We start from the raw sequence: 12,691 nt of genomic DNA, 5'->3' as shown, positions 1-12,691 counted from the left end.
CTGGGAAAAGTATGTGGAGGCACAAAAATGCTTAGGGGGATGGAGCAAATTCCATCTGAAGGGAGATTAACAAGACTGGGGCTGTTCACCTTAAAAATGAAACAAGTAAGGGCAAATATAATAGAGGTCTGTAAATTCATGAGTAGAATAAAAGTAATAAAGAAGAGTTATTTATCTCTTCTCATACACACATGGACTAGGGGGTCACCCAATAAAATTAATAGAAAGCAGGTTTAAAACAAACATCGGGAAGTACTTCTTCAGGCAACATAGCCTGCGAAACTGGTAGCTGGGGATGTAGTTAAGGCTACATAAATAACTGGGTTTTAAAAAACAATTAGATACGTTCATGGAGGATTGGCCTGCTAATGGCTATTAGCTAAGATGTTCAGGGATACAACCTCGTGCTCCGGGTGACTCTAGCCCTGTGACTGACAGAAGCTGGAACTGGATGACAGGGAATGGATTACTTGATAAGTTGCCCTGTGTGACGTAGTGGGGGTACTTGCTGGGCTGTGGTGACCTCTGCTGTCTGGAGCAAGACCCATCAGGGAAAACCTTATTATGCAAAGGTACCATACCGGTTGAACCAGCCTACCCCCCATGGGGAGAAACAAAGGGAGGTGGAAGGCTGCCCTGGCTGGGGGCAGGGCTGGGAGAGGTAGAGTTAGTTCCTGTCTGGAAAGCAGGGGAGAAGGAGCTGGGGAGGGGGGCTGGGACTCCCCCATCTCAAGGGGGGGCACTGAGGCCTCTTAGCCCCAGTTCCTGTAACCAGATTACATCTGTGCTGTGCTGTATCCTGGAGGAGCAATAAACCATCCTCAATTCCACTGGCTGGTGGAGTCTGTTTGTGCCATTTCGGGGTGCAGGAGACGGGGGACCCCCAACGCGCCGTCACACCCTGTTCTGTTCATTCCCTCTGAACCATCTGGGACGAGCCACTGTCAGGAGACAAGATGGACCATTGATCTGATCCAATATGCCCATTCTTATGCAGAGTCCATTGTTCCAGGGATTGTAGCTATTTCAAAAATATTGTATAGATTGCCATTGTAATTGTATAGATTACTCTCTGACTCATTTTTACTCCTGGATCTTCTTACCAGGAGACACAGCCAGACCAAGTTTACCCTGCCACAGAGCCAATGAGTGATAATTAGAGCCCAGAAGTGCTAAACATTGCTAACACTCCTGAACTCTACTAGGAATTGTAGGTGTTCAGCAACTCTCAGGTTCAGGCTCTTCATTCACACCAGAGAGAAGCCAGATTGTGCATGGATATAAAAAAAATGCTTCCAAAAGTTTGGGTTTAGGGAGATGGACCATCTCTTGAGTGTCTAAAAATACTTCAGAAGTGGCTACTGACTTTGGGTGCCCACCATGAGTCACCTTTAAAAGGAGTCCGTTTTTTTCAGATGTTAAGGACACCCTTAATGTCTGATGTTGGACATCTGCCACTTCCATAGATGGTTCTAGCATGTCTAAAATTGGGCACCTAAATTAGTGATTTCTTTTGGGCACTTTAAATTGGCCTGCACTTGTTGCCTTACTGAAGATGCAAAACTGGTTGTAGACTCATATAATGTAACACACGGGGTAAAATTTTGGAAAACACCTACATGACTTAGATATCTATCCACGATTGAGGGACTAGCTAGACTCCTAAGTCATGCTGGCACTATGAAAATGTTATCCATTAAGCACTGTTGATGTCAATGGGACTTATCAGATGCTTAAAATAGAGGATGTGTCATAATTAAACTTGAAATCAGGTGAAACTTGTCTGTTTTTGCTATGGAAATTTACATTTTGGCAAAAGTTCAAGAAACTTTCAGGCAGGTGTTGGGATTGTATGCAGTTTCAGGGGTCTGCCCACCTGGGTCCAATTAGAGGATCAGGGCTTTGGTCAAAGTTTCTGCAATCTCACTGTTTCCAAATAGATACTGGAGATTTATTTGTATTTTCCCTAATACCTTTCAACTCCAAAACTTTTTGGATCAAATCCAGAGATGAGGTGTAAGGACTTGTCTATACACACAATTTGTATCACTTTAACTATTCTGGAATAAAGAGGCTGTGGTTGTCTCCATATATAGATGCTTTTATACCAGTGTAGCTGTTTCTGTGGGGGTTTGAGAATAAGCTCTAGCAACATAAGGTGTCTTTGTACCTCTATGATTGTACCCACACTAGGGAGCTGCATTGGTATATGTAACACCTAATCGACACAAGCCTCCCCCATCGATTTAAGATACACAATTTCTGCTACACTATTCAGTGTACTTAATGCAGTACTTCCATGTGGTAAGGTCCGCGGCTGATGCTCTCCTGTCAACTCGGACTACTTTTCTCATCCTGGTGGATGGAGTACAGGAGTCAACAGGCTTAGAGGTCAATTTATCGCATCTATGCAGACACAATAAATCGACTGCCAATGGATCAATCGCTGCAGTGTAGATCCACTGTATAATGAAGACAAGCCCTATGTCAGTAAAAAAAAAATTAAAATAAAAAAAATCACAGCTCAAACCAAAATAGTTATATTAATACAAAAACTGTGTAGACCAGGCCTTGCACTTGGAGAACTTAAGGCCAATTTATAGACTCTTGCTGATGTGGACTAAGTCTTTGTTTCTGCATGCACAAGCTGGACTTTTTAAAAGTGCACAATTTTTAAACTGATTTAGTTGAAGTGGTGCAAACACACTTAAATTGGGTTACAACTGGCATATATCAATGTAGCTTAGTTCAGTGAGTTACAGACAAGCTAAATCACTACATATACATTATTCTCCAATCCAATGTTACTCTCCATGTGGTCTTTGCTGGGTCTGCATCTGATTCAGACTAAACTGCTTGCAGGGATGTCTCTTCTATGTTTTGTGGAGTCATTGGGCCAAATTCTGCTCCGTGACACAGTAGTAGATTGGAAACCAATCTAGTGGCTTGAGTGATGTTAGTCCCAATTTACACCATTCTATCTGAAAGCAAAGGTTTGCCCAATGATGTGGACCAAGATGGAATTCTAGGATATTATATAGGAATTATTGAGCTCAGTTCCCACCTTTGCCACTTTTGCCCTCGGCGGACTTGGCATATCACTTCATGTCACTAAAATGGGGATAATAATGCCTACCTTAGAGGTTGGTTGGATTTGCGATGGTTAATTAGCACATTATTTGGATAGCACTTTGATACCATAAGGTGATATGACAGAATTATTGGTTCTCTTTGGTCAACGCCTACCACTTGGCTGACTCTCAGTGGTAAGTTCTACACTTGAAGCTCAACCTTGGTTCATTGGTATGAATGAATGCCAGTGAGTTGAAAGCAGACTCCTTTGTGAAACCAAAATGATTTAATTCTGCCCAGAGCTGTCCTAGCCTGGCTGAGGGTGCTATGGTATGTTCCCAGTCAACGAGTGTATTTGGACCTCGGGGGAACTGAACTTAAGGGCTGGTGACCAGGAGAAAGAGCAGACGCATTATTGTTACAGCTTGTTTCAGAGCTGGGGCCCTCACACTTGTTTCCATTCTGTGGACTCTGCGGGTACGTCTCTACAGAAGTGTTATTTTGGAATAACTGACATTCTGAAATAACAGAGCATGTCCACACTGCGAGCCATTATTTCAAAATCACGCCGAGCTGGAGGACTTCTTACTCCGACTCCTGTAACCCTCATTGAACAGGAGTAAGGAGAGTGGAAGGAAGAACACTCTTTATTTGACTTCCTGCTGTGGAGACAGGGCCAAAAGCTGAATTAAGCTATTTCGACTTAGCTATGCAATTGAAGTCGCTGTAGCTGAAGTTGCTTAGCTTACTTTGAGTTTTGCTCTGCTGTGTGGACATGCCCTGTGAGACACTCTCTTCCCACCAGGGCCCTCCCTGACCCTTGGCTTCACTGTCCCCTATTCCTCTCTAGATAGATTCCCTCTGGGCCCCTACATCTACCAAGGAATTTATCTCCCTCTGCTTAAGTGATCCACCAGCTACCCAAGGACCCAGTGCTATGCACATCCAGGGAACCATCCCACCATCAGAGCAGGGAACCCCTACTTGGTGGGGGATTTTCCTTGGAGAAGAGAGGGTTCCCCTTACCCTCCCCATCCCTTGGAATCCCGAGTCCTCCCTCCCCTCCCAGTTCTGAGCCGCTGGATGGAGACATGGTCCCTGCCTGGGCAGATAAGGGGAGAGGGGGTGGGGATAGAGGCGAGTGCAGAGATTTTTGACACGCTCCCTAACCATTCTGCTGAGAGTCATCAATTATGCAAGGGAACTGCACGCTGCACTGGGGGGAAGGCAAGGGAGGCAGCGCACTAAGATGGCGACAACCGCAGTTTCTCCTGCAGCTTCCCCACCTCCGCAGTCCAGCAACGCCTTGCGGGAGTCACGCTAGTTCAGCAGCCACAGTAAGTTGCAGCCCCCGCCCGGGACCCTTGCGAGGCGCGCAGGTTGCGCGGAGGGGCTTCCAAACCCCTGCCCCCATTTGCTTTTTTTTTTTGTGCACCCCCTTCCCCCCCTCCCTCCAGGCGGGGGTTTTGCCGCAGAGCGATTTCCAAGCACCGACAGCTCCTTGCGTGCATGTGGGCCAGTTCCTCTCCTGCCTCCCCACCCGGGGTGCCAGGGTACCCCGCCTGCCCCAAATCGGTCTGGCCCAGCAGCAGCAACCTCTCGGCTGCTTTGGGGCGCACAGGGCCGCTTGCCAGCTGCTCGTGGGGCTTCCCCTTCCCCCCAGGTGGGGGTAGTTCCCTGCACCCCCTTGCACTGGTGAGCTAGGGCTTCTGGCCGGCGGCGGTTCTATTCCCTACTTGCAGCAGCCTGGCATCCTAGCCGCCACCGGGGCGCCTAGGGCTGCGGGCTAGCTCCTTTCCCTCCCCCAGCTGGGAGAAGCGGGGCCTCGGTTCCCCAGTGCCCGCTGCAGCCTGGCTACCTGTCTGCCCTGGGGGAGGGCGAGGGCGGCCTGTCAGCCAGCCCCTGGCCGGGGCGCCTCTCCTGCAGCTGCGACAGCCCCCGCTCCAGCAGCCGGCGAGCTGGTGCATTCCCCCACCCAGTCCGCCCACCCTCAGTCCTGCCAGCGGTCTGGGCTTCATCTAGGCCCCTTCTCGGCGCCCGTCCCCCTAATTTGGGGGGGGCTGTCCCTAGCCCGCCCCCAGCCCGGACCCCCCGCTCACGTCTGGGCTCTTCCCAACCCCCTGGCTGCGGGGCTGGGCTACCCCTTTAGCGCTCCCCCCACACTCCAGCCGCCTGAGCCCCCCTCCGGCCGGGGGGCCAAGTGGAGCAGGGGGAGACGCGGAGGAGGAGGAGGGGGGGGGCTGGCGGTTTGGACCCGAGAGGGGTCTTGGTGTCCCAGCTCCTGTCTTGGGGCCCTCTAGTGCGCGGAGCTTCCTGAGGAGGGGGCGCGGGGCTTTCAAGCCGGGGAGGGGGGGGGGGTTGTTTGGTGCATGTTTGTAAAGACAGGGCGTCACCCCCCCCATCCAAATGACACCAGCCGCGGTGGGGGTGGGCAAGCGGGAAGCTGCAGCTCCAGGCGAGTGGCGGAGGCTTGGGGGTAAAACAGGGAGTTGGGGCCCGGTGCTGCACCTCTCTGGAGCGCTCCCTCCAGGGGTTTGGGGGAGAGGCTCCGGGCGTGGGAGGTTTCGACCCCACTGCCCCTCCAGACGCAGGGCGGGCGCTGCAACCCCCAGGTATCGCACTGCCAAGGAGCAGTTCGTGGGGGGGGGGGCCTTATTTGGGAGACCGGGGGCCTATTTCCCCCGGCCGCTGACTCCTACCCTGCTTCGGGTAACACTGCAGCTGGGAACGCGTGACCCACACGCCCTGCACTTTCCTCGGGGAAAAGGATTTGGTTGGAGGAAGGAGGAGCCAGGTCCCTATGCCCAGCTACCGGTAGGATATTTTGGGGGAGGGGAAGGGCAGAAAGTATTACACGTTGTCTGTGTCTTCCCCACAGCCCTCTTAAGACTTGATCATTCGGATATCAGTACCGGGAGTGTGCTGGGGTGGGGGAAGGCGGTGTTACATGTGTGTGTTTCCTGTGCTGTGGGATGCAAGCTCGTGTGAAAACGAATTAAAGTGCTACATTGTCCTGCATTTTGCTCCAAGGTCTAGGACATGTTGTTGAACTTGGGTGTGCGTGATGCTAAGCAACAGATGATGATTGCAGCCTTATTTTACTTCCTTGGTGGCTGTTGTGGGGGTTTGATTTCCCCTTTGCTAATGAATGGTTATTATGTATAAAATAGCCTTAAAGCATATTTCCCTTCCCTCTTGCCACATGGGCTGAGGCGAAGTGGTCCCTTGTTTGTTGTGGGCGTCAGGTGTGTGGTGCTGAAATGGACAGTTCCCTGGGAACGGTAAAGGGTTAGTGACTGTCTAACAGTGTATTTGTATAATCTGGGTTTGTACTTGGGCCTAGTTACTGATCACGAATTCATACTGCTTTAGGTTTTTCTCCTTCTCTGAGGCTGGTAGAAACTGCCCATAGTGACATGATTCTACCAGGAGGTCTTATCTAGAATGTAAGAAAGGCCATACTGGGTCAGGCCAATGATCTGTCTAGGCCAGTATCCTGTCTCCAGATGCTTCAGTGGGAATGAACAGAACTGGCAATGATGGAGTGATCCATTCCTGTCTTCCATTGCCAGCTTCTGTCAGTCAAAGACATAGGGTCTTCCTGAAGGTTAGGTTGTGTCCTGGATTATTTTGGCTAATTGCCATTGATGGGCATTTCCTCCATGAACCTATCTGCTCATTTTTTTGAAACCAGTTATATCTGTGGTCTCACTACATCCCCTGGCAATGAGTTCATTGTGTGAAGAAGTTCTTCTTTATGTTTGTTTGGCTATTAATTTCATGGGGTGGCTTCTGGTTCACGTGTTATGGGAAAAGGTAAATAATATTTCCGTATTTATTTTTTCCCCACACTATTCATGATTTCATAGACCTCTATCATATCTCTCCTTAATTGTTTCTTTTTTTAAAGATGAACAGTCCCAGTCTTTTTAAAATCCCCCTAGGTTGCTTCATTCCTCTAATAATTTTTATTGCCCTTTTCTGTACTTTTCTCAGTTCTAATACATCTTTTTCAAGTTGGGGTAACCAGAACCTTGCATAGTATTCAAGATGTGGGCATATCAGGGTTTAATACAGTGGCATCCCTTTCCCAGTGGTTCCTAACTATGACTTAAAAAAAAACCATTTTTGACTGCTGCTGCTGCATATAAAGCAGGTATTTTCAAAGAACTATCCATTATTACTCCAAGCTCTCTGTTATAGACCCCATCTTTTCTATGGGGTAGTTGTAATTATTTTTTCAGTGTGCATTACTTTGCATTTATCAACATTGAACTTCATTTGCCCAGTCATCCAGTTTTATGAGATCCTTTTCTAACAGTCAGTTTTAGATTTACCTATCTTGAGTAATTTTGAATCCTTTGCATACTTTTCCACCTCCTGATATATCCCTTTTCCAAGATCTTTTATACATATGTTGAATCTCTGGGTTATATGGATGTTCAGGCCTTATCTGCCTCTTTCCACTGTGAAAAATGACCATTTATTCCTAACTTCTGTTTCCTGTCTTTTGATAAATTATTAATCCATGACAGGATCTGCCTTCTTGTCCCATAAGTCCTTACTTTGCTTATGAGGATTTGATGAGTCTTTCTCAAAGTCTTTCTGAAGGTCCAAATATATTATATCCACTGGATCACCCTTATTTATCTGTGTGACACCCTGAAAGAAATCCCGATAGACTAGTGAGATGCAATTTCCATTTACAAAAGCTCACCTATATATATATGACCATTCTTTTCTTTGCTGTAGTTTCTACCAATTTGCCTGGTACTGAAGTTAGGCTTACTGATCTATAATTGCCAGGATTGCCTCTGGAGCCTTTTTTTAAAAAATGACACTATATTAAGTGCCCTCCAGTCAATGGTACAAAGGTAGATTTAAGCATATGGTTACATTCCACAGTTAGTAGTTCTGCAATTTCACATTTGAGTTCTTTCAGAACTCTTGTGTGAAAGCCGTCTGGGTTCGATGACTTATTACTGTTTACCTTATCAATTTGCTCTACTAACATCTAAGTCTAGAACAGTTGCTTAGATTTGTCTCTTCTAAAAGGATGGCTCAGATGTGAGAATCTGCCACACATCCTCTGCAGTGAAGACCAATGCAAAGATTTTAACTTCTGTACAATGACCTTGTCTTCCTTGACTGCTACTTTAACACCTCGATTGTCTATACCACTGATTATTTGGCAGGGTTCCTGCTTCTGATATACTTAAAAAAAGCTGTTTTTGCATTTTTTGCTAGTTGCTCTTCAAATTCTTATTTGACCCGTCTAATCATACTTTTACACTTGACTTGCTAGAATTTGTTCCTTTCTAGCATACGGAATAGCAGAAAGCTGCTTAAAATCATCTTAATGCTTCTTGGAGGGGTAATTTTAATAATGTTGACTTACAGCACCGGGGTACTAATGTAATAAACAGCATGACAACATTTGTACAAGTCTTTAGAAGATCATATTATGTGTAACTACAATAGGTAAAATGCCAGGCACCTCAGATCTCAATAATTTCAGTCAAAAAGAGTGTTCTGATAGGACTGTTATTTATTTTGTATGATTTGCACTCTCAACCTTTGTTTGTAAATTGCAACACCGATAATCTGGTTAATATTCTGTGAAAGGAGCATTCCCATCAGTAGTAACTTGATCTTTTGTCTAAACTTTTATATGTGGACAATAACCAGATGATGGCACAGATGTTATAGTAGTTTTCCTACAGGATTGAGCCAATGTTGCTTAGAAGTGCTGGGGTAACCATGTGGGGACTTCCCAAAAAAGAAACCCATTGCCTGATAAGCAGTTGAAAGAAGAGTGATTGGGTGTGGTTAGAAATTAGAAATATGCATCCTCATTTCATTTTCAGTTAAAATTAAAAATAATCAAGTAAAAAGTAATGAGAAGTCCTGTGTCACCTTAGGGTGTGTCTAGACTACAGGGTTTTTTTTGAAAAAAGTGGCCTTTTTTTGAAAAAACTTCACTTGCATCTAGACTGCTGCCACGTTCTTTCAAAATTGAATTGTAAAACGTGGCTGGTTTTTTGACCATGGAAAACCTCATTTTACGAGGAATACGTTATTGAATGCAAACAGTGCTTTTTCGAAAGAAAGCATCCAAACTGCCTGGGTGCTCTCTTTCGAAAAAGTGGCTCTCTTTTTTGAAAATACTGGTTGCTGTCTAAATGATCTCTTTCGAAAGAAGCTTTTGAAAAGAGGCTTGTAGTCTAGACGTAGCCTTACAGACTAACAAAAATATATAGTAGAAAGTAGAGATGTTAACTATTGTTTATTTGTGTAAATCTGTAACCATTGGAAATTTTAACAGTTAGACATTTACATGTGTGTGGGGGGAGGAGGGAAAGGGGGAAAACAGGAGCCAAAGGGGAGCCAACTTTTAAGTTGTCTCCCTGCCAGCACCAGCTCCTGCCTTCTGTGCCTGCTGCCTCTGATAAAGAGGCAGCAGCGCAGGGGGGAGGCGTCTCTGCAGGAGCTTATTCCTGCAGGGAGCCTGCTTGAAAGCTGCTTCCTGCATGTACCAGCTCCTGCCTGCCTCTCCACCCCTCGCTGTTACCTCTGTGGGAGGCAGCAGAGAGGGGCAAGCAGCTCAGCACAGGTCGGGAGCCGGCTTAAAAGCTGGCTCTCTAGGGGATCCGCTCCCACCTCCTCCTCCCTTGCTGCCTCTGATACACAGGCATGAAGAGGGGGGATTGCATGTAGTCATTCCGATGAACTGATAGGCCCAGACTTATTGGTTAATCATATAACCCACTACACGCTGCCATCCCTAGTAAAAAGTAGTTTATGCAGAGTGTCATGAATAGATCAAAATTCTGAAAATATAAAATCCCTCCTCCATATTCTTTGTTGCTTTGTTTAAAATTGAGTTGTTGGACTTCTTATGTGCTCCTTAAACATAAACTGATGTGACTTTTCTGTGAATATAAACTGATGCTTTCTATGGCTTCAGTAGCTTAAGATTCAAGGCTGTATGTCGATCCTACGGCATACATTGTCCATGCTGACTGTGATTCCCATTCATTATTGATTACCTTTCTACTGAGGTGGTTGCAATGGTCATTGAAATAAGCAAATACACTGGAATCAATGAACCCATTGATTTGGTCAAATAAATTATCTGGGTTAAAGAATATAAGGTAAAATCAGAACAAAAGCATTTAAAATGAAAGTAAGGTTCTTTGCAAGTGGGAAGTTGCATGCAGATGGTTACAGAAAACATCCAGTTGGGAACATAAGAATGGTCATACCTGGGTGATCCCTCTCCTGTCGCCCATTCCCAACTTCTGGTAAATAGAGGATAAGGACCCTGCCCCTGCCCATCCTGACTAACAGCCATTGATGGACCTACCCGGGATGAATTTATATACAGTAAAACTCCAATAGTCTGGCATCCAATTGTATGGCACTCCCGATAGGCTGGCATCAAAATGGCAAGAGCCTAGTGTAGTGGTTCCCAAACTTTTCAGTATCATGGCCCCTTTCTGATTTTTGAGAAACCCTCATGCCCCCCTCCCCCCCAAAATAGCAGCAAAACTTGTTGAGCAAAAGAAAGGAATTGACTGGGGCTGATAAACAAAAATAGCAGCAAAACTTAGGAGGGGGAGGGATTGACACGGGGGAGAGGGTTGGGGTTGGGTCGCCTTGCACCTCCCTGGAATTTCTTCATGCCCCCCAATTTGGGAACCCTAGTGAGTGAGCTTTGGCAAAAAACGAGTCACACGGCATCGGGGCAGCAGCTGAACCAAGTGAAACCGGACGAGACTGAGTCAGTCTGACACTGGCATTGTGTGATGCTGGACAGTGCTTGTGCTACAATAAAAAGGGTTAAAAACACTTTATATATATATATATATATATATATATATATATATATATATATATATAAAACCATCTTATAATACCTCTTGATAGTTTGGCATATCCGATAATCCGGCACCACCTAGGTCCCAAAGGTTCCGGATTATCGGAAGTATACTGTAGTTCTTTTTTAAACCCTGTTTCAGTCTTGGTCTTCATAACATCCTGTGGCAAGGAGTTTCACAAGTTGACTGTGCATTGTATGAAGAACTATTTTATTTTGTTTGGTTAAACCTACTGCCTATTAATTGCATATGGTGACCCCCAGTTCTTGTCTTATGAGGAGAAAATAGCACTTCCTTATTTACTTTCTCCATAGCAGTCTTGATTAGATTTCTATCATATCATCTCGTAATTGTCTCTTTTCTAAGTTGAAAAGTCCCAGTATTATTAATCTCTCTTCCTATGGCAACCATTCCATACCCCTAATAATTTTTGTTGACCTTTTCTGAACCTTTTCCAGTTACTATTTATTTATTTATTTATTTATTTAAATAGAGTGACCACATTTGCATGCAGTATTCAAGATGTGAGCATACTGTGGATTTATACTGAGCCAATATGATATTTCTGTCTTATCATGTATCTCTTTCTTAATGATTACCAACATTGTGAGCTTTTTTACTGCTCCTGCTCATTGAGTGGATGTTTTGAAAGAACTATTCACAATGACCCCAACAACAACTAATTTAGTCCCCATTATTTTATATATGTAGTTGCGATTATGTTTTCCAACTGTGCATTTATCAACATTGAATTTCATCTGTGATTTTTGTTGCTCAGGCATTCAACTATCTATATTCAGGTATCAGCTGCAGATTTTTCCACATCACTGTTTACCCTTTTTCTTCAGATTATTTATGATAATGTTGAATAGGGCTGGTCCCAATGCAATCTCCTGGGGGACACCATTATTTACTTTTCTCTATTTTGAAAACTGACAGTTTATTCCTATCTTTTAACCAGTTACCAATCCAAAATTCATGGCTCCCTTATCTCACTTATCCCATGACAGCGTACATTGTTTAAGAGCATTTGGTGTGGCACCTTGTCAAAGGCTTTCTGAAAATCTAAGACCATTATATCCAGTGGATCTTGCTTTTCCACATGTTTGTTGACCCCCTCAAATTACTAGTAGATTGGTAAGGTATGATTTCCGTTTACAAAAAACACATTGACTTTCCCCTCAAAAAACTGTGTTCATGAGAATAACCATGCTGGGTCAGACCAAAGATCCAGCCAGCCCAGTATCCTATCTGATGACAGTGGCCAATACCAGATGCCCCAGAGGGAGGGAACACAACAGGTAATCCTCATGTCATGTGATCCCTCCCCTGTCACCCACCTCCAAAGAAACAGAGGGTAGGGACACCATTGCTACCCATCCTGGCTAATAGCCATTGATGGACCTAACCTCCATGATCTGTCTAGCTCTTTTTTTGAACCCTGTTAAAGTCCTAGCCTTCACCACATCCTCCGGCAAGGAGTTCCACAGGTTGACTGTGCACGGAATGAAGAAAAACTTCCTTTTGTTTGTTTTAAACCTGCTGCCTATTAATTTTTATTTGGTGACCCCTAGTTCTTATATTGTGGGAATAAGTAAACTTTTCCTTATTCACATTTTCTACACCAGTCATGACTTTATAGACCTCTATCATATCCCCCCTTAGTCTCCTCTTTTCTAAGATGAAAAGTCCAAGTCTTTATAATCTTTCTTCATATAGGACCCATTCCAAACCCCTAA

General features: G+C 45.0%; 1 protein-coding gene across 1 annotated transcript in view; it reads left to right on the top strand.

Annotated features, from left to right (window-relative positions):
• The first annotated feature begins 4,276 nt into the window (after positions 1-4,276).
• Positions 4,277-12,691, top strand: part of SCN8A (sodium voltage-gated channel alpha subunit 8) — a 128,814-nt gene continuing 120,399 nt past the window's right edge. The window contains exon 1 of the mRNA XM_025188719.2: positions 4,277-4,409. The gene's annotated coding sequence lies outside the window, so the exon portion shown is untranslated. The remainder of the gene's footprint in view (positions 4,410-12,691) is intronic.

Source organism: Pelodiscus sinensis, chromosome 19, assembly GCF_049634645.1.
Source record: "Pelodiscus sinensis isolate JC-2024 chromosome 19, ASM4963464v1, whole genome shotgun sequence".
NCBI lineage: Eukaryota > Metazoa > Chordata > Testudines > Trionychidae > Pelodiscus > Pelodiscus sinensis.
The sequence above is the reverse complement of the archived record's forward strand: the minus strand, read 5'-3'. Positions and strand labels throughout refer to the sequence as shown.